This window comes from Danio rerio, chromosome 4, assembly GCF_052040795.2.
Source record: "Danio rerio strain M-AB ecotype USA chromosome 4, GRCz13ab, whole genome shotgun sequence".
In the NCBI taxonomy this organism is placed as follows: Eukaryota; Metazoa; Chordata; class Actinopteri; order Cypriniformes; family Danionidae; genus Danio; species Danio rerio.
In genome coordinates, this window is record NC_141024.2 from 49,520,709 (window position 1) to 49,544,733 (window position 24,025).

Sequence of the window (24,025 nt, forward strand, 5' to 3'; positions counted from 1 at the left end):
TATGTAGTGTTTGCAGCAAACATGCCAGCATGTGTTAAAAATACTGTGTAATATGAGTATGCCTGCACAGAAGCAACACTAGGAGAAGGCTACTGAATGGCTGATTGTGTAGAATAACTGAATATGTAAAGCACTGATTATATATGTTAAATACTTGTATGAAGCTATATGTGGCAGAAGTTAGAATGAGTAACATATTATCAAGTTATTATCCTATCATAACAATGTATGTAAACCCTTAGTTCCTTTGCATAAGTTGTATCTATACTTTGCTGACATAGACCTGTAACATCTCTGTTGACATGAGCTGGTGGGCTGAGAGCCAAGAATAGCAGGACCCCTTAGACTAGAAAACTTATTCAAAAGTGGTCAAGCGTTAAAGGGCCATGAAACCCCCTCGTTTCAGCAGGGTGTTTTCACACCTCCACTTTGGAAAAAGTCAGAAAAGTGGGCGTGTCCAGCTCTGTTTAGGGGGGAGTGTCGGAGAAACTAAAGTGGGATGGTGTGGGAGTGTCTATTTGTGCACGCGCGAGTTTCAGAGTCAAAATACACACCCACAGCGGACAATGTGACTGTGTTTACATGGACATCTGTAGTCGAATTATTTGCCAAATTATTAAAAGTTGGACTTTAACTGCAGTTTGGCTCTTTCATTCAGGGAATTCATTCATGCCTCTCGCGACAAACGAGATATTTGATTCAAGGAACTGCTGCAAGCGTGTATTTTTCATGCAATGTTTGATACCGCCGACGAATGAGAGAAAAAAAAAACTCCGCATTTCCCGGAAACTTAGATGCACATGGCAGGTAGCATCAGAAAGCCGCTTGTGTTATTCCGGTCACAAAATGCGGTGCTAACATTTCTGCACTCAGTGCAATAGTAACTTAATTCGATACGAACAAACTGAATAAACAAAGAGCACTGGTCGCTCACTTACCAAATCTGTAGAGACAGAACAATCACCAGCAACTAGAGCCGCGTCTATATGGAGAGAATACTACAAGCGAATTCAGATTTCAGCGTTTGCAGATGAGAACAGCTCTCAGGTAAACAATAATCCTCCTTGAACACGTAAGTTATTGTTGTCGAGCGTCGCGTACACTGTTAATCCACACGTGAGACTGAGCTCTCACAGAGAGAAAATGAAAACGAAACTTAACGGCAGCAAACTATAAAAGCAACACTTCACGCTTGTTTTGCCAACACAACGTGGCGTCTTTGTGGCGTAAACACGGTGACACTAATGAATATTAATGAAGTTCCACAATAGAGCGCGCTGATTGGTTTGAACCAAGCCTTACTCATGCATTAATGTAGCACACTGTAAGACGTAATAAGACTCACTCTGGCACAGACGCCCAGTCTGCACACTGGAATACACGCTATTATGTCATGGCCGTGACGCAGCTTCAAAAATTCGTTTCAAACAGGAAGTACAAATTTGCTTGAAATAACGCAAAAACAACCAATTTACACTTTTTAGTGAAATATAGGTGTCCTAATAGTGTTTTTAGCAGTGTGAGACACATATACGACTGTCAACAGCTCAAAAAATGTGTTTTGGTGTTTCGTGACCCTTTAAAAAGAGACACAAAGGGGTGTGTCATAATTACCTGTATAAAGATTATGGAGAACACAGATACTTTAGAAGGTGTCCCGGAGAGACTTCAGAATGCTCTGGGGTCTGCTCTGCTCTTTCTCGGCTTTATTATGGAGAATAAAGTCTATTTTCTGATATGCAAAACCTCCGGTCTGATAATTTCACATTGATGAAAAGTCGAATTCACGACATGACCCCGTTCAACCCGGGGATGCTGCGGCCACAACGCAAAGTTCTAACCACTATACGATCACGGCGAGCTATGAAACAGCCGTTGTGACCTATGTGTGGTATGTTCCTCCCTGTGATAAGCCCCTTTCTCTTCAGTGAGAACACTCTGTTGTTTTTCTCCTCCTACCAGAACAACGCTTTTCCCAAGAAACAATGAAAATGCAAACAATTGACGACTGCTGCAATTTTAAAAAGGACGTAGTCGGCAGGATTCGAACCTGCGCGGGGAGACCCCAATGGATTTCTAGTCCATCGCCTTAACCACTCGGCCACGACTACAAGACTGCCTGTACTGCCATTTCTTTATGCCTAGTACACATATTGTGCATCCAGATGAAACTTTCATCAAGCGATAGCTCAACAGCAAAAGCTGTGGCTCCACAAAATGAGCGTCACACGCCCGAACAGGGACTTGAACCCTGGACCCTCAGATTAAAAGTCTGATGCTCTACCGACTGAGCTATCCGGGCTCTACAACAGTAATTTACAAGTAGGCAAGGTTTAGGTTGTGGTCGGGGCAGACCTTTACAGTACACTAAAGTTTACCGTGAGATAGGGTTTTAAGCTTATGGTTGGTGTGGAGGTTGCTAAAACACGACAGGTTACTTTGAGGTTGGGTTTATGGTTTTTGTAGGTGTAGACATCAGTACAACACAATAGTTTGGACTTCATGTCATGTAGGAGACATTAAATACATCAATGATAACTGCAGAATGTCTTTCCGCTGTTGTGGCAATGAATGGACACTCAACAATTGAAAAGATTCCTTCCATGCCTTAGAAGCGTGACTTGATCAGTACTTATCTACACAGCATGCTGGCATCAAAGATCCTATTTCTCTTATATCATATCCCTAGTCTTCCACACTTTAGGAAACGTAAACATTCAGGACGTGCCATTAGCACAGCCTGCACTAAAAGAAGGCTGGAGATAACGGATGGCAACACAGAGTGCGACACCAATGTCACCTTGAAAAACCTGCCGTGACCTGGATTCGAACCAGGGTTGCTGCGGCCACAACGCAGAGTTCTAACCACTATACGATCACGGCGAGCTATGAAACAGCCGTTGTGACTTATGTGTGGTATGTTCCTCCCTGTGATAAGCCCCTTTCTCTTCAGTGAGACCACTCTGTTGTTTTTCCCCTCCTACCAGCACAACGCTTTTCCAAAGAAACAATGGAAATGCAAACAATTGATGACTGCCGCAATTTTAAACACAGGGAAGACGTAGTCGGCAGGATTCAAACCTGCGCGGGGAGACCCCAATGGATTTGAAGTCCATCGCCTTAACCACTCGGCCACGACTACAAGACTACCTGTACTGCCATTTCTTTATGCCTAGTACACAAATTGTGCATCCAGATGAAACTTTCAAGCGATAGCTCAACGGCAAAAGCTGTGGCTCCACAAAATGAGCGTCACACGGCCGAACAGGGACTTGAACCCTGGACCCTCAGATTAAAAGTCTGATGCTCCACCGACTGAGCTATCCGGGCTCCACAACAGTAAATTACAAGTAGGCAAGGTTTGGGTTGTGGTCGGCGCAGACCTTTACAGTACACTAAAGTTTACAGTGAGATGGGGTTTTAAGCTTATGGTTGGTGTGGATGTTGCTAAAACACGACAGGTTACTTTGAGGTTGGGTTTATGGTTTTTGTAGGTGTAGACATCAGTACAACACAATAGTTTGGACTTCATGTCATGTAGGAGACATTAAATAGATCAATGATAACTGCAGAATGTCTTTCTGCTGTTGTGGCAATGAATGGACACTCAACAATTGAAAAGATTCCTTCCATGCCTTAGAAGCGTGACTTGATCAGTACTTATCTACACAGCATGCTGGCATCAAAGATCCTATTTCTCTTATATCATATCCCTAGTCTTCCACACTTCAGGAAACGTAAACATTCAGGACGTGCCGTTAGCACAGCCTGCACTAAAAGAAGGCTGGAGATAACGGATGGCAACACAGAGTGCGACACCAATGTCACCTTGAAAAACCTGCCGTGACCCGGATTCAAAACGGGGTTGCTGCGGCCACAACGCAGAGTACTAACCACTAAACGATCACGGCGAGCTACGAAACAGCCGTTGTGACCTATGTGTGGTATGTTCCTCCCTGTGATAAGCCCCTTTCTCTTCAGTGAGAACACTCTGTTGTTTTTCTCCTTCTACCAGCACAACGCTTTTCCCAAGAAACAATGGAAATGCAAACAATTGATGACTGCTGCAATTTTAAACACGGGGAAGACGTAGTCGGCAGGATTCGAACCTGCTCGGGGAGACCCCAATGGATTTCAAGTCCATCGCCTTAACCACTCGGCCATGACTACAAGACTGCCTGTACTGCCATTTCTTTATGCCTAGTACACATATTGTGCATCCAGATGAAACTTTCATCAAGCGATAGCTCAACAGCAAAAGCTGTGGCTCCACAAAATGAGCTTCAAACGCCCGAACAGGGACTTGAACCCTGGACCCTCAGATTAAAAGTCTGATGCTCTACCGACTGAGCTATCCAGGCTCCACAACAGTAATTTACAAGTAGGCAAGGTTTGGGTTGTGGTCGGCGCAGACCTTTACAGTACACTAAAGTTTACCGTGAGATGGGGTTTTAAGCTTATGGTTGGTGTGGAGGTTGCTAAAACACGACAGGTTACTTTGAGGTTGGGTTTATGGTTTTTGTAGGTGTAGACATCAGTACAACACAATAGTTTGGACTTCATGTCATGTAGGAGACATTAAATAGATCAATGATAACTGCAGAATGTCTTTCTGCTGTTGTGGCAATGAATGGACACTCAACAATTGAAAAGATTCCTTCCATGCCTTAGAAGCGTGACTTGATCAGTACTTATCTACACAGCATGCTGGCATCAAAGATCCTATTTCTCTTATATCATATCCCTAGTCTTCCACACTTTAGGAAACGTAAACATTCAGGACGTGCCGTTAGCACAGCCAAAATGAGCTTCAAACGCCCGAACAGGGACTTGAACCCTGGACCCTCAGATTAAAAGTCTGATGCTCTACCGACTGAGCTATCCGGGCTCCACAACAGTAATTTACAAGTAGTCAAGGTTTGGGTTGTGGTCGGCGCAGACCTTTACAGTGCACTAAAGTTTACCGTGAGATGGGGTTTTAAGCTTATGGTTTGTGTGGATGTTGCTAAAACACGACAGGTTACTTTGAGGTTGGGTTTATGGTTTTTGTAGGTGTAGACATCAGTACAACACAATAGTTTGGACTTCATGTCATGTAGGAGACATTAAATAGATCAATGATAACTGCAGAATGTCTTTCTGCTGTTGTGGCAATGAATGGACACTCAACAATTGAAAAGATTCCTTCCATGCCTTAGAAGCGTGACTTGATCAGTACTTATCTACACAGCATGCTGGCATCAAAGATCCTATTTCTCTTATATCATATCCCTAGTCTTCCACACTTTAGGAAACGTAAACATTCAGGACGTACCATTAGCACAGCCTGCACTAAAAGAAGGCTGGAGATAACGGATGGCAACACAGAGTGCGACACCAATGTCACCTTGAAAAACTTGCCGTGACCCGGATTCGAACCGGGGTTGCTGCGGCCACAACGCAGAGTACTAACCACTATACGATCACGGCGAGCTATGTTCCTCCCTGTGATAAGCCCCTTTCTCTTCAGTGAGAACACTCTGTTGTTTTTCCCCTCCTACCAGCACAACGCTTTTCCAAAGAAACAATGGAAATGCAAACAATTGATGACTGCTGCAATTTTAAACACAGGGAAGACGTAGTCGGCAGGATTCGAACCTGCGCGGGGAGACCCCAATGGATTTCAAGTCCATCGCCTTAACCACTCGGCCACGACTACAAGACTGCCTGTACTGCCATTTCTTTATGCCTAGTACACATATTGTGCATCCAGATGAAACTTTCATCAAGCGATAGCTCAACGGCAAAAGCTGTGGCTCCACAAAATGAGCGTCACACGCCCGAACAGGGACTTGAACCCTGGACCCTCAGATTAAAAGTCTGATGCTCCACCGACTGAGCTATCCGGGCTCCACAACAGTAAATTACAAGTAGGCAAGGTTTGGGTTGTGGTCGGCGCAGACCTTTACAGTACACTAAAGTTTACCGTGAGATGGGGTTTTAAGCTTATGGTTGGTGTGGATGTTGCTAAAACACGACAGGTTACTTTGAGGTTGGGTTTATGGTTTTTGTAGGTGTAGACATCAGTACAACACAATAGTTTGGACTTCATGTCATGTAGGAGACATTAAATAGATCAATGATAACTGCAGAATGTCTTTCTGCTGTTGTGGCAATGAATGGACACTCAACAATTGAAAAGATTCCTTCCATGCCTTAGAAGCGTGACTTGATCAGTACTTATCTACACAGCATGCTGGCATCAAAGATCCTATTTCTCTTATATCATATCCCTAGTCTTCCACACTTCAGGAAACGTAAACATTCAGGACGTGCCGTTAGCACAGCCTGCACTAAAAGAAGGCTGGAGATAACGGATGGCAACACAGAGTGCGACACCAATGTCACCTTGAAAAACCTGCCGTGACCCGGATTCGAACCGGGGTTGCTGCGGCCACAACGCAGAGTACTAACCACTATACGATCACGGCGAGCTATGAAACAGCCGTTGTGACCTCTGTGTGGTATGTTCCTCCCTGTGATAAGCCCCTTTCTCTTCAGTGAGAAGACTCTGTTGTTTTTCCCCTCCTACCAGCACAACGCTTTTCCAAAGAAACAATGGAAATGCAAACAATTGATGACTGCTGCATATTTAAACACAGGGAAGACGTAGTCGGCAGGATTCGAACCTGCGCGGGGAGACCCCAATGGATTTCAAGTCCATCGCCTTAACCACTCGGCCACGACTACAAGACGGCCTGTACTGCCATTTCTTTATGCCTAGTACACATATTGTGCATCCAGATGAAACTTTCATCAAGCGATAGCTCAACGGCAAAAGCTGTGGCTCCACAAAATGAGCGTCACACGCCCGAACAGGGACTTGAACCCTGGACCCTCAGATTAAAAGTCTGATGCTCCACCGACTGAGCTATCCGGGCTCCACAACAGTAAATTACAAGTAGGCAAGGTTTGGGCTGTGGTCGGCGCAGAACTTTACAGTACACTAAAGTTTACCGTGAGATGGGGTTTTAAGCTTAGGGTTGGTGTGAAGGTTGCTAAAACACGACAGGTTACTTTGAGGTTGGGTTTATGGTTTTTGTAGGTGTAGACATCAGTACAACACAATAGTTTGGACTTCATGTCATGTAGGAGACATTAAATAGATCAATGATAACTGCAGAATGTCTTTCTGCTGTTGTGGCAATGAATGGACACTCAACAATTGAAAAGATTCCTTCCATGCCTTAGAAGCGTGACTTGATCAGTACTTATCTACACAGCATGCTGGCATCAAAGATCCTATTTCTCTTATATCATATCCCTAGTCTTCCACACTTCAGGAAACGTAAACATTCAGGACGTGCCGTTAGCACAGCCTGCACTAAAAGAAGGCTGGAGATAACGGATGGCAACACAGAGTGCGACACCAATGTCACCTTGAAAAACCTGCCGTGACCCGGATTCGAACCGGGGTTGCTGCGGCCACAACGCAGAGTACTAACCACTATACGATCACGGCGAGCCATAAAACAGCCGTTGTGACCTATGTGTGGTATGTTCCTCCCTGTGATAAGCCCCTTTCTCTTCAGTGAGAACACTCTGTTGTTTTTCCCCTCCTACCAGCACAACGCTTTTCCAAAGAAACAATGGAAATGCAAACAATTGATGACTGCTGCAATTTTAAACACAGGGAAGACGTAGTCGGCAGGATTCGAACCTGCGCGGGGAGACCCCAATGGATTTTTAGTCCATCGCCTTAACCACTCTGCCACGACTACAAGACGGCCTGTACTGCCATTTCTTTATGGCTAGTACACATATTGTGCATCCAGATGAAAATTTCATCAAGCGATAGCTCAACGGCAAAAGCTGTGGCTCCACAAAATGAGCGTCACACGCCAGAACAGGGACTTGAACCCTGGACCCTCAGATTAAAAGTCTGATGCTCCACCGACTGAGCTATCCGGGCTCCACAACAGTAAATTACAAGTAGGCAAGGTTTGGGTTGTGGTCGGCGCAGACCTTTACAGTACACTAAAGTTTACCGTGAGATGGGGTTTTAAGCTTATGGTTGGTGTGGAGGTTGCTAAAACACGACAGGTTACTTTGAGGTTGGGTTTATGGTTTTTGTAGGTGTAGACATCAGTACAACACAATAGTTTGGACTTCATGTCATGTAGGAGACATTAAATAGATCAATGATAACTGCAGAATGTCTTTCTGCTGTTGTGGCAATGAATGGACACTCAACAATTGAAAAGATTCCTTCCATGCCTTAGAAGCGTGACTTGATCAGTACTTATCTACACAGCATGCTGGCATCAAAGATCCTATTTCTCTTATATCATATCCCTAGTCTTCCACACTTCAGGAAACATAAACATTCAGGACGTGCCGTTAGCACAGCCTGCACTAAAAGAAGGCTGGAGATAACGGATGGCAACACAGAGTGCGACACCAATGTCACCTTGAAAAACCTGCCGTGACCCGGATTCGAACCGGGGTTGCTGCGGCCACAACGCAGAGTACTAACCACTATACGATCACGGCGAGCTATGAAACAGCCGTTGTGACTTATGTGTGGTATGTTCCTCCCTGTGATAAGCCCCTTTCTCTACAGTGAGAACACTCTGTTGTTTTTCTCCTCCCACCAGCACAACGCTTTTCCCAAGAAACAATGGAAATGCAAACAATTGACGACTGCTGCAATTTTAAAAAGGGGGAGGACGTAGTCGGCAGGATTCGAACCTGCACGGGGAGACCCCAATGGATTTCTAGTCCATCGCCTTAACCACTCGGCCACGACTACAAGACTGCCTGTGCTGCCATTTCTTTATGCCTAGTACACATATTGTGCATCCAGATGAAAATTTCATCAAGCGATAGCTCAACGGCAAAAGCTGTGGCTCCACAAAATGAGCATCACACGCCCGAACAGGGACTTGAACCCTGGACCCTCAGATTAAAAGTCTGATGCTCTACCGACTGAGCTATCCGGGCTCCACAACAGTAATTTACAAGTAGACAAGGTTTGGGTTGTGGTACGCTTTTATGGCCATTTTTTTTTTTTATACGTTTATGGCTGTCAAAAAGCGTACCGAACCAAACCGTACCGTACCACTTTTTCAATACCTTTTCGAAAGGGTACCAAACGGGAGAAATGGTACCAAAAGGTGGAGCTACATGTGCAGCTGAACGCTGATTGGTTACAGAGATACGTCATGAGCTTGTGGAGCTACACAGAACATAAACAAAGGAACTGCCATGTTTTTTTTTTAAATACAAAGCCGAGACATTACATGAAAATACTATATGCATATAATAATGGGATGACCCGGCCTCAAACAAACCTTATCGTCGTCTCCACGAACAGACACACAGCCAAGAAGAAAAATCTGCCGTGTCCTGTTGTTGTTTTACGAGCCCGTCTAAAAGTGTGAGCGGTATTCGCTTTCTTTTTCGGTCTATATTTGATATAACGAATGTGTGTGTGATTATTGAAGTGTCCCCGTCATCTGATCCATTCAGAAAAAAAAAGGACAAGCGCGAGAGTGAAGCAAGAGTGAAACGCTGAAAAAAAGAGAAGCCCGGCAAAACACAGGAGCAAAATTGTTTTAGCAACCTGAATCATGAACAAACTGCCATGATTAGATTCGCCTTTTGGATTATTATGAACTGGGAATGACAAAATGACTCTAACAGAGCTTACATGTGCTGGTAAGGATTAGAGACCCAGTTGAGAAGTTTGTGCTGACTGTGGGCTATATTGCGTGTGTTTTTGAGCCGTTGACTTGTGTTGATTGTTGATTATAAAATGCATGGCGCTGTGCGCTGCCGAGTGGCGCTTCCGGTGCGCGACCTGCTTTACGGTTTTGTTGCAGCACCGAAGTTATGCACAGAAATTCATACGCTGATTTGATCCGGTGCATACCGGTTCCAAAGATACTATGGCACCGAGTTTTGGTACCCAACCCTACATAGCGCGCACCTGCCTTGCCCAGGCTTGGGCACTTCTACCTGGGGCAGCGTTTGATGCCTCTGGACCCTGGATCCCTGCCTGCACCAGGGTCATAGCGCACACCTGCCTTGCCCGGGCTCGGGCACTCCTACCTGGGGCAGCGTTTATGCCTCTGGACCCTGAATCCCCGCCTGCACCAGGGTCATATCGCACACCTGCCTCGCCCGGGCTCTCCTACCTGGGGGAGCGTTTAATGCCTCTGGACCCTGGATCCCCGCCTGCACCAGGGTCATATCGCACACCTGCCTCGCCCGGGCTCTCCTACCTGGGGGAGCGTTTAATGCCTCTGGACCCTGGATCTCCGCCTGCACCAGGGTCATAGTGTGGACCTGCCTTGCCCGGGCTCGGGCACTCCTACCTGGGGCAGTGTTTGATGCCTCTGGACCCTGGATCCCCACCTGCACCAGGGTCATAGCGCACACCAGCCTTGCCCGGGCTTGGCTCTGGGGGCTGCTAGCCTGCCCTTAGACCCCTGGTTTGTTCAACCGCAAAAGCCAAAAATAAACAAAGTCCCTTTTTCTTTGCCTTCGCGGAAATCACGACGGCAGGTTGGCTTCGGGCACGCACCTCCAGGCGCTGGACGTCCCGACAGGTAAGCCAGGAAAGGTGGTCTCTCTTCGGGCATGGCTTAGTGGGTTTGGGCCTGGGTTTAATCAACACCCCCCGGTGAGTGCATCCAAGCGTTTGCCAGCGATCGTTCCAAAGACCGAATGTATTTCTACTGGCCCTTAGTTCGAGAGAAAGACCCCCCCCACCCCCCCTTAAACTGACTTTGTCGTTCTAGAGACCAACCATCCCCCAAATGAGTGTTTGTTCTGTTCCATACAGCAAAAAAATACATTTCGCATACCAAATCAAATTTTTTACTTTCTTTCTAAAGTTTCTTGTTTACTTCAGTATATCAAGTACATGCCGCTTGTTTGAGTCGCAACATACAAGAGAGATGAGCCAACAAAATAGCCTGAATGCAAATTATTTATTATAGAATATAACTCATAGAACAATTAATAAAAGCAACCAACAAATGTCTAGGGATAATAATGAAGATAAAGAACTTAGGATATAATCACAACAACACGTTACCTACATGATATAAGTAATGCAAAACAATACCTTAAAGTTAAAGAGTCAATGAAATGGCATGATGGTCTTGACATAAAGACTCCTGAGTAGCCACAGCGTCCTGGGGTAGCTAGCACAACAACTTTTATTTACCCATTGATGAGTAATGCAGGCATCCAATCAGGATTTACCTGGGATTTACTTTGGGATTATCAGTGTATTAATATTGTAACACTTAATACCTGTTGCTCTGCCTAAATCATAAAATATTCATCAAGTTTGTATTCTACTCAAAAAAGTAAATGTAGTAAACTAAAAAGAATCTTGAACCTAAAAGTAAAGAAAATTTACTAATAAAAGCTGCAACACAGGACAATTAAATTGGCTTTCTAAGCTTGAGGCCCTGGTATATGCAAACTAACCGTCCTGGAGCTCCACCTTGTTTGATGTGCGGTGTCTTCCCAGTGATTTGTTTCTCATTCAGGAAGTCAGACAGAGAACATCATCCAAAACAACACTAGCTACATGAATACACTGGAGAGTGGAGTACAAATGTATCCGCACCTGTACAATCACTTGCAATGAGATTTTAAGCCGCTGAGATGCTGTTTGCCAGATGTTTATAAAACTGTTCTTCTCTCAGCCGCCAGCATTGTGTTTACGGTAAACGTGAGGAGCGCAACACATTTACAACCCCACCTACTGCAGTGTAGGAGTGTTGGAAAACAGTATATCGTCACTCAGCCTTTTCAAACATTATTCAGACATGTAAAATCCTGTGCACATGAGAAAATGTTTTGCTGCATTCATGTCTTCTGTGCAACTTTTTGTCCATGTGTTTGTTAAACTGCGCCAAATGAGTGAAACTCTGCAGACACTGATCAGATCTGTAGAGTTTCTCTCCAGTGTGAATCCTCTTCTGTTTTCAGATGTGATAACTGATTAAACCTCTTGTCACATTGTGAACACTTGTACACTCCAGTGTGAATCGTCTGGTGCAGTTTCAATTTTTGGAGCAGTAATAATAGTCTTCTCACACTTAAAGCACATATACTCTTTCACACCAGTGTGAATCTTCATGTATTCATTAAAGTTTGCTGATCTGTTGAAACTCTTCCCACACTGAGTGCATATGAATAGTTTCTCCGAAGCTGCGATCACACTAGAGTTTGAGCATGCAAAATTCTGTTGTTTGGTGCTGCGAAAAGGGGCGGGATTAAACAAGATGTAACAGTCAGTAGATAAAATTACGTATCGATTTTATAAAAGGGTCTAAGTCTCCTCTGTGTGGGTTTATGACTCTTGGTGCCACAAAGTCTGAGCCTGTGTGACACCACTTATCTAGAGGTAAGCCAGAGATGGTTGCCAAAACTTCAAAAGACATTCCTGCCCCCCTTCCTCCCGAGACACATAGGAACACACACACAAGGCTCCCGATGCTGAAAGGGACTCAGAAATCCTGAATCAGCCCAAAAGTAAATTTTATGTGTTTGTAAACTTTGTATTTCTTTTCTGACTTTTCTAACATGTAAATATCTCTCTCGTGCCCTTTTTAAGACACTATACCAGCTAAGAATGTGGGAATCATGTTGATTTCTTAAAACTGTAGTGTTTCATACCATTAGGTTTCTCCTGCCATTTTACAACACATGATGCGTAGCACATGATCATAATCTATATGGCTTAAATTATTTAATGCTCCGAGTTAATGTCTCTTAGAATGTTTTAGTGCGGACCCTTATTTTGCATATTAGCGGTTCAGAGACAAAAAAAATCTCCCTCTCAAACTTTGCTAGAACACCATTGGTCAGTCAGTAGAAAAAGGGGTGTGACATGCCACCACAGTTTAAAAACCAGCCGTGTGCACAACTCTGCACAGAATGATCTGGAAAAACTCTCTTAGAGGCTGCCCCCTTTTGAGGGGGCAAACCGCATTTTCTTTAGCCGCGTGGCTCGTCCGAGCCCACGTTTTCTTATTTTTCCTGGCAAAGTAAAACTCAGTTTAAAGTTGCGATCGCGTATCCTCCGACCTGCATCGCAAACTGTGCATCTAGAAAGGACACTAAAGGACATCTAACACATCAGAGAGAATACTCGCAAAAAGAGAGAAAAACCATCTTTCTAAAGGTAATTATGTTATGCATAAAAGCTGTGCCCCTTATCAAAAAGGTGTTTTCTTTGCAATCTTAATGGTCCTGAATAGTTGTGTGGAACTGAGGTAGATTTGCCATTCTTTTATCTAAACTCTCTATTTCCTTGCTTTTCTGTTTCTTTCTGTTTGTTATAGGTTTTATAGATCCCTATATAGCCTATCTATATTCAGTTTACGTTTGTTCTATGTTTGATGATATGTTTGTGCGTTTGTTCGTTACATGTCAGACTAGTCAATAAATCCCATTATAATCAAATGGATTGTATTGTTTGCCTCACAGAAAAAGTCACTAAAGCGATTGATTCCTTTGCTACAAGCTGTTATTAAGTTCATCAAACTCATAAATGATTAATCTACTTCACAAGGAGTAGTAATAATTTGCTTTCTAAACAAACAGATCATCACAGAGTCCACTCGGACGAGCAGGCGAGGTCTGGTAATATTTATAACAATACTAATAATAATAATAGTTTGTTATTGATAATTAATATTCATAATCTAAGTGTCTGCTCGAACAAGCAGGCGGAATCATGTTATATATCTGTTTTGTAAAATTGACAGTAGTTTAAACCGCAATATTAATATTTAATAATAACTTGTTATTCATGATCATTAATATTCAGAAACTTAGCTAATTTCGCTACAAAGATGATTATATATTTAAAAAAGTGAGCGATTGGTCCATGTTTTAAATTTCTGTCCAGAGAGGTCATGTTTTGATATTTGATTGGTCTCACACAGTCAAGTATGCGATTTCGCAGGTAAGAGTTCACCAAGATTAAACTTTGTAAGGCAGTGAACTACGAAACTTGACGCAAGAACGTTTGAGGTTACAGAAGTAACCCTTTGTTCCCCGAGTAGGGTAACGGAAGTGCTATACAGTGGATTTGATCTTGGGGGGGGGATAAGCATTTGGGATCGCCTAGTGGGGATCACGCATAGCAGACACCTATACCCAAAACGCAGGCTGACCAGCGGGCAGACCAACAACGTAGTGGGCCAGCAAGTGACTCGCTCCAGGTGTGCTTATATGCTGGGATAATTGGCAATGAGGCACACCTGCACAAGCTTACGCTGCCAATTCTTTGCTTCATTGGCCCATTCAATACTCTTTCAGACAAACAGCTTCTGAATTGAATCCTCCCATACGTGGATTTTCCAAGATCAAATCCACTGTATAGTACTGAAGTTCCCCAACCGAAGGAGAACTTGTGTTTCCGGTCTGACGCATTTGCATGTGTATGAATGGAAGTCTATGGGGGAAAAAAATCAAGTGTGACCATGGCTTAAGTGCAAGTTAATGGCTTTTCTCCATTGTGGCTCAACACGTGTTTATTAAGGTGTGCTGATTGGCTGAAACTCTTCCCACACTGAGTGCAAGTGAATGGTTTCTCTCCAGTGTGGATCCTCATGTGTAAATTAAGGGATGATGATTGGCTGAAACTCTTTCCACACTGAGTGCATGTAAATGGTTTCTCTCCAGTGTGGATCCTCATGTGTGAATTGAGGTTTGATGAATGGCTGAAACTCTTCCCACACTGAGTGCATGTGAATGGTTTCTCTCCAGTGTGGATCCTCATGTGTAGATTAAAGTGTGATGGTATGCTAAAACTCTTTCCACACTGGTGGCATGTAAATGGTTTCTCTCCACTGTGGATCTTCATGTGTTTATTAAAGTTTGATGATTGGCTAAACCTCTTCCCACACTGAGTGCATGTGAATGGTTTCTCCCCAGTGTGAATCATCATGTGTAGATTAAGGGATGATGATTGGTTGAAACTCCTCCCACACTGAGTGCATGTGAATGGTTTCTCTCCAGTGTGGATCCTCATGTGAATTTTAAGAGTGTTTTGTATTCCAAAACTCTTCCCACACTGAGTGCATGTGAATGGTTTCTCTCCAGTGTGGCTTTTCATGTGATTATTAAGGTTTGATGATTGGTGGTAACTCCTCCCACACTGAGTACATGTGAATGGTTTCTCTCCCGTGTGGATCCTCATCTGAATTTTAAGACTGCTTTGTATTCCAAAACTCTTTCCACACTGAGGGCATGTGAATGGTTTCTCTCCAGTGTGGATCTTCATGTGATTATTAAGGTTTGATGATTGGATGAAACTCTTCCCACACTGAGTGCAAGTGTATGGTTTCTCTCCAGTGTGGATCTTTATGTGATTATTAAAGTTTGATGATTGGATGAAACTCTTACCACACTGAGTGCATGTGAATGGTTTCTCTCCAGTGTGGATCCTCATGTGAATCTTAAGTTTGCTTTTGCTTGCCAAACTCTTTCCACACTGAGTGCAGGTGAAACGATTCTTGTCTCTCCTCTTTAAAGTACCATCAGTCTGTAAATGACTTTGGTCCTCAATTTTGACATGATGTTCCTCCTCTTTACTCCCCTCATACTCTTCAATTAGGTCTGAAATTAAAAAAAAAATCATTAGTTTTTATTGAGTCTTAAAAACTCTCATTGAAAGCTGAAAAGTGAGAAGACACTCATTGGGTACACACACTAGTTTTGATGCACATTAAATGTAAAATAAATCAGATATTTTGTTTGGTCCATTAACTTGTACACATTTAAGCAGATTCCATTAAATTAATTTTTATTTATCTAGTGCTTTTACAATGAAAATTGTGTCAAAGCCGCTTAACATAGAACTTATAGTAAATAGGCTCTATGCACAAACTCTGCTGACGTGTTTCCGGTAGAATATCAGTCAGGCTGTTTACTTCCGCATAGCGAAATCTGATATCGTTGATTTAATTCTACAGCGAAATCTAATAGCAGAGAAACCTAAACGCATCAGAGCATTGCAAAGAAGGGCGATTTACTCTTTAACTGGTGAGGCCATGTGCCAGTGGATGTCCAGCATCTAGAACATCATTACTGTTAAGTTCCAGAAGCCACGGTAGTTGATTTTATACACCATATTAGGCAGACAATCTCTGTGAAGAGGTGGAGTGACTGAAAGGAGACTGCTTTGATGCTGCTTTTGGTGATAATATAACGTTCTAAAGGTACAGTTAAAAAATTATGTACAAGAATAAAACCCAGATGAAAGAAGTAACAAGTTGTAATTGTATTTTATATTAAATAATATTACATTTAATATTATATAATATTACATTAACCATACTATAGTAAGTTTTATTATACTGTATATACTGTATACATGCATGCATACACACACACACCAAACATTCTAGTGTCATGTAAGAGGCAAATACCAAACTAAAACAAATGTGTTAAGCACAAATACTTACATGCAAAACCTATTGCATTTCTATCTAATTTATACATCTACATCCTACAACATACAGAGTAATGTGTCCAGAGTAAATGCGACTGTGAGGGAGATGCCATCCATCACAAGGCTTAGGGTCTACACTGAGCATCTCATCTGCCGGGTGAAGCAACAAGCTGGACAGTCATCATCTCTTTCTATTACAGCAAGCATCAACCTGATTTACACAATGGCTTGCCTTCTGCCCATCAGTAATATTTTGGGATTTTCCGCCTGGATTTTGCCTACCCAAATTTAAAAGCTTGCCAAATCCACATGCAGAGGTGTAAATGAAAAAAATTGGTATAACTTTAAAGGGTCACGAAACACCAAAACACATTTTTTGAGCTGTTGACAGTTGTATATGTGTCCCACACTGCTAAAAACACTATTAAGACACCTATATTTCACTAAAAAGTGTAAATTGGTTGTTTTTGCGTTATTTCAAGCAAATTCGTACTTCCGGTTTGAAACGAATTTTTGAAGCTGCGTCACGGTCATGACATAATAGCCTGTATTCCAGCGTGCAGACTGGACGTCTGTGCCAGAGTGAGTCTTGTTACGTCTTACAGTGTGCTGCATTAATGGATGAGTAAGGCTTGGTTCAAACCAATCAGCGCGCTCTATTGTGCCACTTCATTAACATTCATTACTGTCAGAGTGTAGACGGCAGAGACGCCACGTTTTATTGGAAAAACAAGCATGAAGTGTTGCTTTTATAGTTTGCTGCAGTTAAGTTTTGTTTTCATTTTCTCTCTGTGAGAGCGCAGCTGGCGTCACGTGTGGATTAACAGTGTACGCGACGCGCGACAACAATAACTTACGTGTCTAAGGAGGAACTTTGTTTACCTGAGAGCTGTTCTCATCTGCAAACGCTGAGATCTGGATTCGCTTGTTTTCTTCTCTTAATAAAGATCTGGTTGCTGTGGATTGTCCTGTCTCTACAGATTTGGTAAGTGAGCGACCAGTGCTCTTTATTTATTCAGTTCGTATTTTATTCGTATCAAACAAACTATTGCACCAAGTGTAAACAAGTTAGCACTAACAGTTACAATTAAACTATAACCTCGTGTTGAATTTTGTGACTGGAATAACACACGCGACTTTCTGACACTACCTGCCGAGTGCATCTAAGTTTCCGGGAAATGCTAAGTTTTTTTTTTCTCTCATTCGCCGTGCGGTATCAAACATTGCATGAAAAATACACGCTTAGAGCAGTTCCTTGAATCAAATATCACGTTTGTTGCGAGGGGCATGAATGAATTCCCTGAATGAAAGAGCCAAACTGCAGTTAAAGTCCACTATTTAATAATTTGGCAAATAATTCGACTACAGATGTCCATGTAACTTTGTCCGCTGTGGTTGTGTGTTTTGACTCTGAAATTCAGCGCGCCCAAATAGACACTCCCACACCAAGCCTCTTTTCTTCCTCCGACACTCCCCCCTAAACAGAGCTGGACACGCCCACTTTTCTGACTTTTTCCAAAGTAGAGGTGTGAAAACACCCTGCTGAAACGAGGGGGTTTCATGGCCCTTTAAAACCCTTTGCATTTTCACAAAACACTATTGAGAGCATTTAAAATACCTGTATATGTTGTCTGTGTTATAATAAACAGCTAAAAAAAGAGGCACTTTTGTATTTATTTATTTTTGATTAACTCAAATTTTAAAGTGTACCTTTTAGGTTCTGTGTGGTCTAGCGTGTTGTAATTAATTTTGGTGGTTCCTGCACATGTCTGTAATCATAGTAAAAAAGAAAAATGTCTCTACCATTATCTATGCAAAAGTTATTGTATTCCAACTGTTGAGAGGTGCTGTACAAGCCACAGGGATCGATCATTGCTTACATATTTCACTATTCTTTTGTTTGATCAAACATAATTTACTATGTTTGGACCACATCAGACATATAAAAGGATTACTTATGCACATCACCTCAAAAACAGAGGAGAATGGCCCTGAAGCACACAGCATAAGGTAAGAGATGACAGCTGTCTGTGCTATCTGGGGCTGCTTATTGATCATGAATGTATTGTTTTCAATTCTGCGCTATGGAAACACCATGGTTCATCCGGCAACTGTTTGATATGGGAATATAATTCACTTTCATTTGAGCTATAACTTGTACATGTGTCATATGAAAAATATGAAAATGGGCTGTGGGGTCCCCGGTCCCCTTATTATGGTGGGCACATCCCTTATTATGGTGGGCATATCCCTTATTTTCACATCCCAATGTTGACAGGTATACCCTACATAGTAAAGCTGAACTGTAGTAGGTATTGTTGTTCCAAAGACATCTACTTTAGTTCCTAGTTTATAGGTCTTACTGTTCCCCTAAGACCTCTCAATACTAAAAAATTTGTTCTGAAAGAATCTCCATCTGTACCTATCCAATAGAGTGAAGGAACTATGACATCAATTTGTATGCAAAAACCCGGAAGCGAGTTAGCATTTTAGCACTTCCGGTTCCCTCGTCCCAAAGTCAGTGGGTTTTTTGTATGGGGTTTCAGTAAAATCGCTAAAATAAGGTCCGTGGCTAACACAAACTCACTATACTTTCACGTTTTATTCTATGACATAAAACACATCCGTTACAGCACACTCGTGAATTTTTAAATCGCTTATGCTTCTTCAATAAGGACGGTTGCTATCAAAGTGCTAAATGAGACTACAGGTGGTGTCGAGGACATTATACGTCATTGAAATGATCAGGGGCCTCATGTACGAAGACTTGCGTGGAAATCTTACTAAAACATTGCATAAGCTGTAAATGTGCGTACGCAGAAAAAAATTCAGATGTATGAAACACTGCGTACGCCGAATCTCACGCATATTCTTTTGTACATCCGAATGAACGTGAAACTGAGCGCAACATGCACGAGCACAAAACCCCTTCTGCCTCCTCCCCCGTATGAATATGCTAATGACTATGCTAATGGCAAAACCCAACGAAAAAGCAACGGCAAAATCAAGCAAAAAGAGAAACTTTGAACAGAATGTGAATTGGAGGTGCTGCTTTCGGAGGTAGACCGGAGAAAAGCGGTGTTATTTGCAAGTTTGTTCTCCGGAATTAACAACAAAAGAAAAAAATAGAGTGGGAGAGTTTAGCTGATACGGTTAACACAGTTGGGTCTGAACATCGCACTGAGTGCATTAAAAAAAAGAAATAGTGTGGTTTATATCTGTAAAATGTTGCAGCACTCTGAACAGTCTCAGTGGCGCAATTCGTAAGACGCATGTGATCATGTATTGACACGTTCGAGCATGAACTCGGCTCGAATCCAGTGTCTGAAGTACTCTTTCTTCTTTTTTCCCCCGCTACATATCAGATTTTGCCAACTATTTATCACGAGAAAGACAAGTAGGAATCATCAATAGGTTCATATCAATAAGCATCATATTTTATTAGCAGATTTATTGAATGGAAATGTTACTGATTCACGCATGCAAATTCATCTTCAGATAGTGCCTTTATAGCAATGTGCGTGCAGTAGATAGCTCAGATTACATTGGGAAAACAGGCAACTGCTGCAAATTGTGCTTTAATGTTTAGCTGGTCAACTGTATGGTATGGAAACCTTACATACCTACTAGATGAACCCGTCTCATACAGCTGCCATTGCAAGGCTCAGACACTTTGTAGAGAAGAATTTAACACAACTGCCTCTAGGAGTCGCCAATGGAAATAAAACACACACGCACAAAAAATGTGCGTACGCCAGCCAGAAAGCTGCCGTGAAGCTGCGCACATTCCCACGTTCAGTTCATCGTTAGTAAATCCAAACGTGAGCGATTCTGAGAGTGAAACCTGGTGTATGCAAAGTTTTTGTGCGTACGCAGCGTTGATACATGAGGCCCCTGGTCTGTAGCGCAGCTCGCTTCTGTTGGGCATTTGGATTTGTCTGTTATTTAGGTATTTTCATGAATAGTATTTTATAGTTTGTAGTATTTTTCTAATTGGGAATTCAGATTGTGTGTAGATAATTCCTTCACTTGTAAAGACTGTCGAGACAGATTCATTTGTTGATCATTTATTTTAATTAAACGATACTCACCAGTTCAGCCTGCCTTTTTCCTGCTCTCAGTAATGCAAACGTGTAAATAAATGTGTAAAAATACATGCATTTTAACTGTCATTTTTAGGAAATCAAGTGATTTTTCGTCTTTTTTTCTTTATCTAAACAAGTTTAACTCTGTCATAACTGCAATATTTACACTCATCCGTAAAATATATAGCATATTTGACTGTATGGGCTGCTTTTCACTGTACTTCGTGACATAAAAGGAATATTGAATGTTGCTCTGTGTCCATGATGGAACTTGCAGGCATTGATTTGATAGACTTGTCCCTCACGCCTCATTTCTGTCGTCTGTTAAAGCAAGCAGGCTGTGTGCACGCGAGCGATACACTTATTTAAATATGTATTATGATAATACTATGTAGGCACATTTATACATAGTTTTTAAACTTTTAGAACAACCGTAAAGCAAAACAGATTTATTTCTCACTTAAAAACGATCCATAAGGCACGTAGGTCTATGTGTTTGTTTGTATTTATTTGTTTATAATATATACTGTGGATTATAATATAATAAACAGAGAGATTAACTCTTTGTCATGGACATTATTTCTAAAAAATAAGCTTGATAAGTCGACTGTAGCAGGGTGGTGCTGACGTCACAGGCACGTGCCCCGAGGGCTCTGTAGTCCGTTTATAGCCTAATGTTAGCTTTTCATCTCTTGCGTTTGCATTTAAGATCCAAAAGTGCTCAAAGTTGTATTTTCATGTGAGGATTATCCGGCTGGACAAAACGTGTTAGTGTAATGAAGTGTTTGAACACAGAGCTTATTATTGGCAATCTTCGAAAAGCCTATGGGAAAATCCTATAGGGATTTTCATGAGGGAACCAGTTTTATGCTAGCAGCCGATTAGCCTACAAAGTGACGTCATAGTTCCTCCACTCTTATAGTTACCATGTTAGCCACCAAAAGCATAACAGCTATGCATCTTTTTCTTTAATGTTATTTTATTTCATTCTACATTTTCTTTTATTATTTAATTTTATTTACTTGAATATTTATTGTGTCTTTAACTTAGTAAATATCCATAAAGATCTTGAGCGTAGATTTATATTGCTAAATGGCTCTATGGATAGCATTGAAATATATTGCTGCTTTAATTGTTATTCTTTATCAGAGCTCTCACTCCTCGCGACGGCCCTCCCCTGGCGGATCCCTTTGAGAGAGGACCAACTCTCGCAGGGACAGGGCACCATCTGGCACCCTCGCCCCGATCTTTGGAACCTCCACGTGTGGTCCCTAGACGCGAGGAAGACTTAGGTAACCTACCGACTGCGGTGGTTAATACCATCACTCAGGCTAGAGCCCCCTCCACGAGGCGCGCCTACGCCCTGAAGTGGAGTCTATTCACTGAATGGTGCGTCTCTCGCAGAGAAGACCCCCGAAATTGCCAGATTAGTGTTGTGCTCTCTTTCCTTCAAGAGAAGTTGGACAGCAGGCTGTCGCCCTCCACTCTCAAGGTTTACGTGGCCGCCATCTCCGCTTATCATAGCGCGGTAGCTGGCGGCACCGTGGGAAAGCATAACCTGGTCATCCAGTTCCTTAGGGGTGCTAGGCGAATTAATCCATTTCGCCCCCCTCTCATGCCCTCTTGGGATCTCGCCCTCGTTCTCACGAGTCTGCGATCCGATCCCTTTGAGCCACTCGAATCAGTATCTCTAAGATTTCTGTCCCTGAAGACAGCTCTGCTGGTTGCGTTGGCCTCCATCAAGAGGGTCGGGGACCTGGAGGCATTTTCGGTCAGTGACTCGTGCCTGGAATTCGGGCCGGATTACTCTCACGTCATCCTGAGACCCCGCCCCGGTTATGTGCCCAAGGTTCCTACCACCCCCTTTAGAGATCAGGTAGTGAACCTGCAAGCGCTGCCCCCGGAGGAGGCAGACCCAGCCCTTTCTTTACTTTGTCCAGTTCGCGCTCTGCGCATTTATGTGGACCGTACTCAGAATTTTAGATCATCTGAGCAGCTCTTTGTCTGTTATGGCGGTCGGCAGCAGGGAAGTGCCGTATCAAAACAAAGATTATCCCACTGGATTGTGGATGCCATTTCACTCGCTTATTCGAGTCGAGGTCAGCCGTGTCCCCCGGGAGTTCGTGCACACTCCACTCGGAGCGTTGCATCCTCTTGGGCGCGTGCACGCGGCGCCTCTCTAACAGACATCTGTAGAGCTGCGGGCTGGGCGACACCCAACACATTTGCAAGGTTTTACAATCTGCGAGTGGACCCGGTTTCCTCAAGGGTATTAGGTAACCCTTTGGTGATTGAGGAGACAACTCGGTAGGGTGTTGAAACACGCTTGCTGCGCCATTCTCCCTAACACGGAGGTACGTGCGCCTTTTTTATCTGTCAGTAAAGTTCCCCGTCAGGTGAGCCCTGCAGATTCCTCCGTGGCCCCCAGCACTGACTCAGCGGAGGAGTCACTTGCTGGCCCACTACGTTGTAGGTCTGCCCGCTGGTCAGCCCGCGTTTTGGGTATAGGTGCCTGCTATGCGTGATCCCCACTAGGCGATCCCATATGCTTATTCCGCCACGGTTAAGTCCCCCCCCTGGGCGGACCCGTGTCTTCCCTCTCCGCTAACCACTCTTTTGCTATGCGTACTCCCCCTTTTTAGGGCTAGTCCATATGTAATTCTGCCATCTATCCCCCCCTTGGGTAACGGATGGCCTCCGCAGCGTCCTCCCTATCGGGATTGCACGCTTCCCAACGTACTGTCGTATTTCCTAGAATTATCTAGATGCTCACGACTTCCCAAAAAATATATCTAAATCCGTAAAACTTCTGTTGAAGTAGGATAAATTAGGGCCAGGGACACGTTGGAGGACCGCGCCCCCCATGATGTGGGTGCGTCACGCTTGCTTGACTATCTCCTCATCGGGGGTGTTGGTAAGGTGCAGTCATTATGGCGCTTTCAATGGGCTCCCAATGCGTGGATTTTACAAATCAAATCCACTTATAGTGCTGAAGTTCCCCCCGAAGGGGAACGTTCGAGGTTACTAAAGTAACCCTTCGTTCCCCGAGGAGGGGAACGGAAGCACTATACTCCGTCGCCATAATGACTGTCCCTTAGCTGTTTGAAAGTCTCTTCAGCTTAAAAGGATGGCGTCTGCTGGCTTCAGGTGTGCTTATATGCTGAGATAATTGCAGATGTCGCACACCTGCGCAAGCTTACGCTGCCAATTAATTCATTCATTGGCCCGTTCAATACTCTCCAGACAAGCGGCTTCTGATCCGAATCCTCCCAATGCGTGGATTTTACAAATCAAATCCACTTATAGTGCTTCCGTTCCCCTCCTCGGGGAATGAAGGGTTACTTTAGTAACCTCGAACGTTCTCCAAAATATTTCCTATGATTTTCAATATGAACATGTGTGCTGAGTCCCGCATTTAAAACACGCTTTACGGTACCGCTCGACGCGGATCGCTTGATGTCAGTGTCTGCGC

The 24,025-nt window shown here is 43.3% G+C and overlaps 1 protein-coding gene and 15 non-coding genes across 16 annotated transcripts in view; all 16 read right to left on the minus strand.

Annotated features, from left to right (window-relative positions):
- Positions 1–24,025, minus strand: part of LOC137490965 (protein NLRC3) — a 766,684-nt gene that overhangs the window by 244,513 nt on the left and 498,146 nt on the right. The window lies entirely within an intron of this gene.
- On the minus strand, positions 2,030–2,111 carry trnas-aga (transfer RNA serine (anticodon AGA)). The gene has a single exon. It is a non-coding gene; the product is annotated as a tRNA-Ser (tRNA).
- Positions 2,230–2,302, minus strand: trnak-uuu (transfer RNA lysine (anticodon UUU)). The gene has a single exon. It is a non-coding gene; the product is annotated as a tRNA-Lys (tRNA).
- trnah-gug (transfer RNA histidin (anticodon GUG)) lies at positions 2,812–2,883 on the minus strand. Its single transcript has one exon. It is a non-coding gene; the product is annotated as a tRNA-His (tRNA).
- trnas-uga (transfer RNA serine (anticodon UGA)) lies at positions 4,089–4,170 on the minus strand. Its single transcript has one exon. It is a non-coding gene; the product is annotated as a tRNA-Ser (tRNA).
- On the minus strand, positions 4,289–4,361 carry trnak-uuu (transfer RNA lysine (anticodon UUU)). The gene has a single exon. It is a non-coding gene; the product is annotated as a tRNA-Lys (tRNA).
- Positions 4,816–4,888, minus strand: trnak-uuu (transfer RNA lysine (anticodon UUU)). The gene has a single exon. It is a non-coding gene; the product is annotated as a tRNA-Lys (tRNA).
- Positions 5,398–5,469, minus strand: trnah-gug (transfer RNA histidin (anticodon GUG)). Its single transcript has one exon. It is a non-coding gene; the product is annotated as a tRNA-His (tRNA).
- On the minus strand, positions 5,617–5,698 carry trnas-uga (transfer RNA serine (anticodon UGA)). Its single transcript has one exon. It is a non-coding gene; the product is annotated as a tRNA-Ser (tRNA).
- trnah-gug (transfer RNA histidin (anticodon GUG)) lies at positions 6,399–6,470 on the minus strand. The gene has a single exon. It is a non-coding gene; the product is annotated as a tRNA-His (tRNA).
- Positions 6,648–6,729, minus strand: trnas-aga (transfer RNA serine (anticodon AGA)). The gene has a single exon. It is a non-coding gene; the product is annotated as a tRNA-Ser (tRNA).
- On the minus strand, positions 7,430–7,501 carry trnah-gug (transfer RNA histidin (anticodon GUG)). The gene has a single exon. It is a non-coding gene; the product is annotated as a tRNA-His (tRNA).
- trnaf-aaa (transfer RNA phenylalanine (anticodon AAA)) lies at positions 7,679–7,760 on the minus strand. The gene has a single exon. It is a non-coding gene; the product is annotated as a tRNA-Phe (tRNA).
- trnah-gug (transfer RNA histidin (anticodon GUG)) lies at positions 8,461–8,532 on the minus strand. Its single transcript has one exon. It is a non-coding gene; the product is annotated as a tRNA-His (tRNA).
- trnas-aga (transfer RNA serine (anticodon AGA)) lies at positions 8,710–8,791 on the minus strand. The gene has a single exon. It is a non-coding gene; the product is annotated as a tRNA-Ser (tRNA).
- On the minus strand, positions 8,910–8,982 carry trnak-uuu (transfer RNA lysine (anticodon UUU)). The gene has a single exon. It is a non-coding gene; the product is annotated as a tRNA-Lys (tRNA).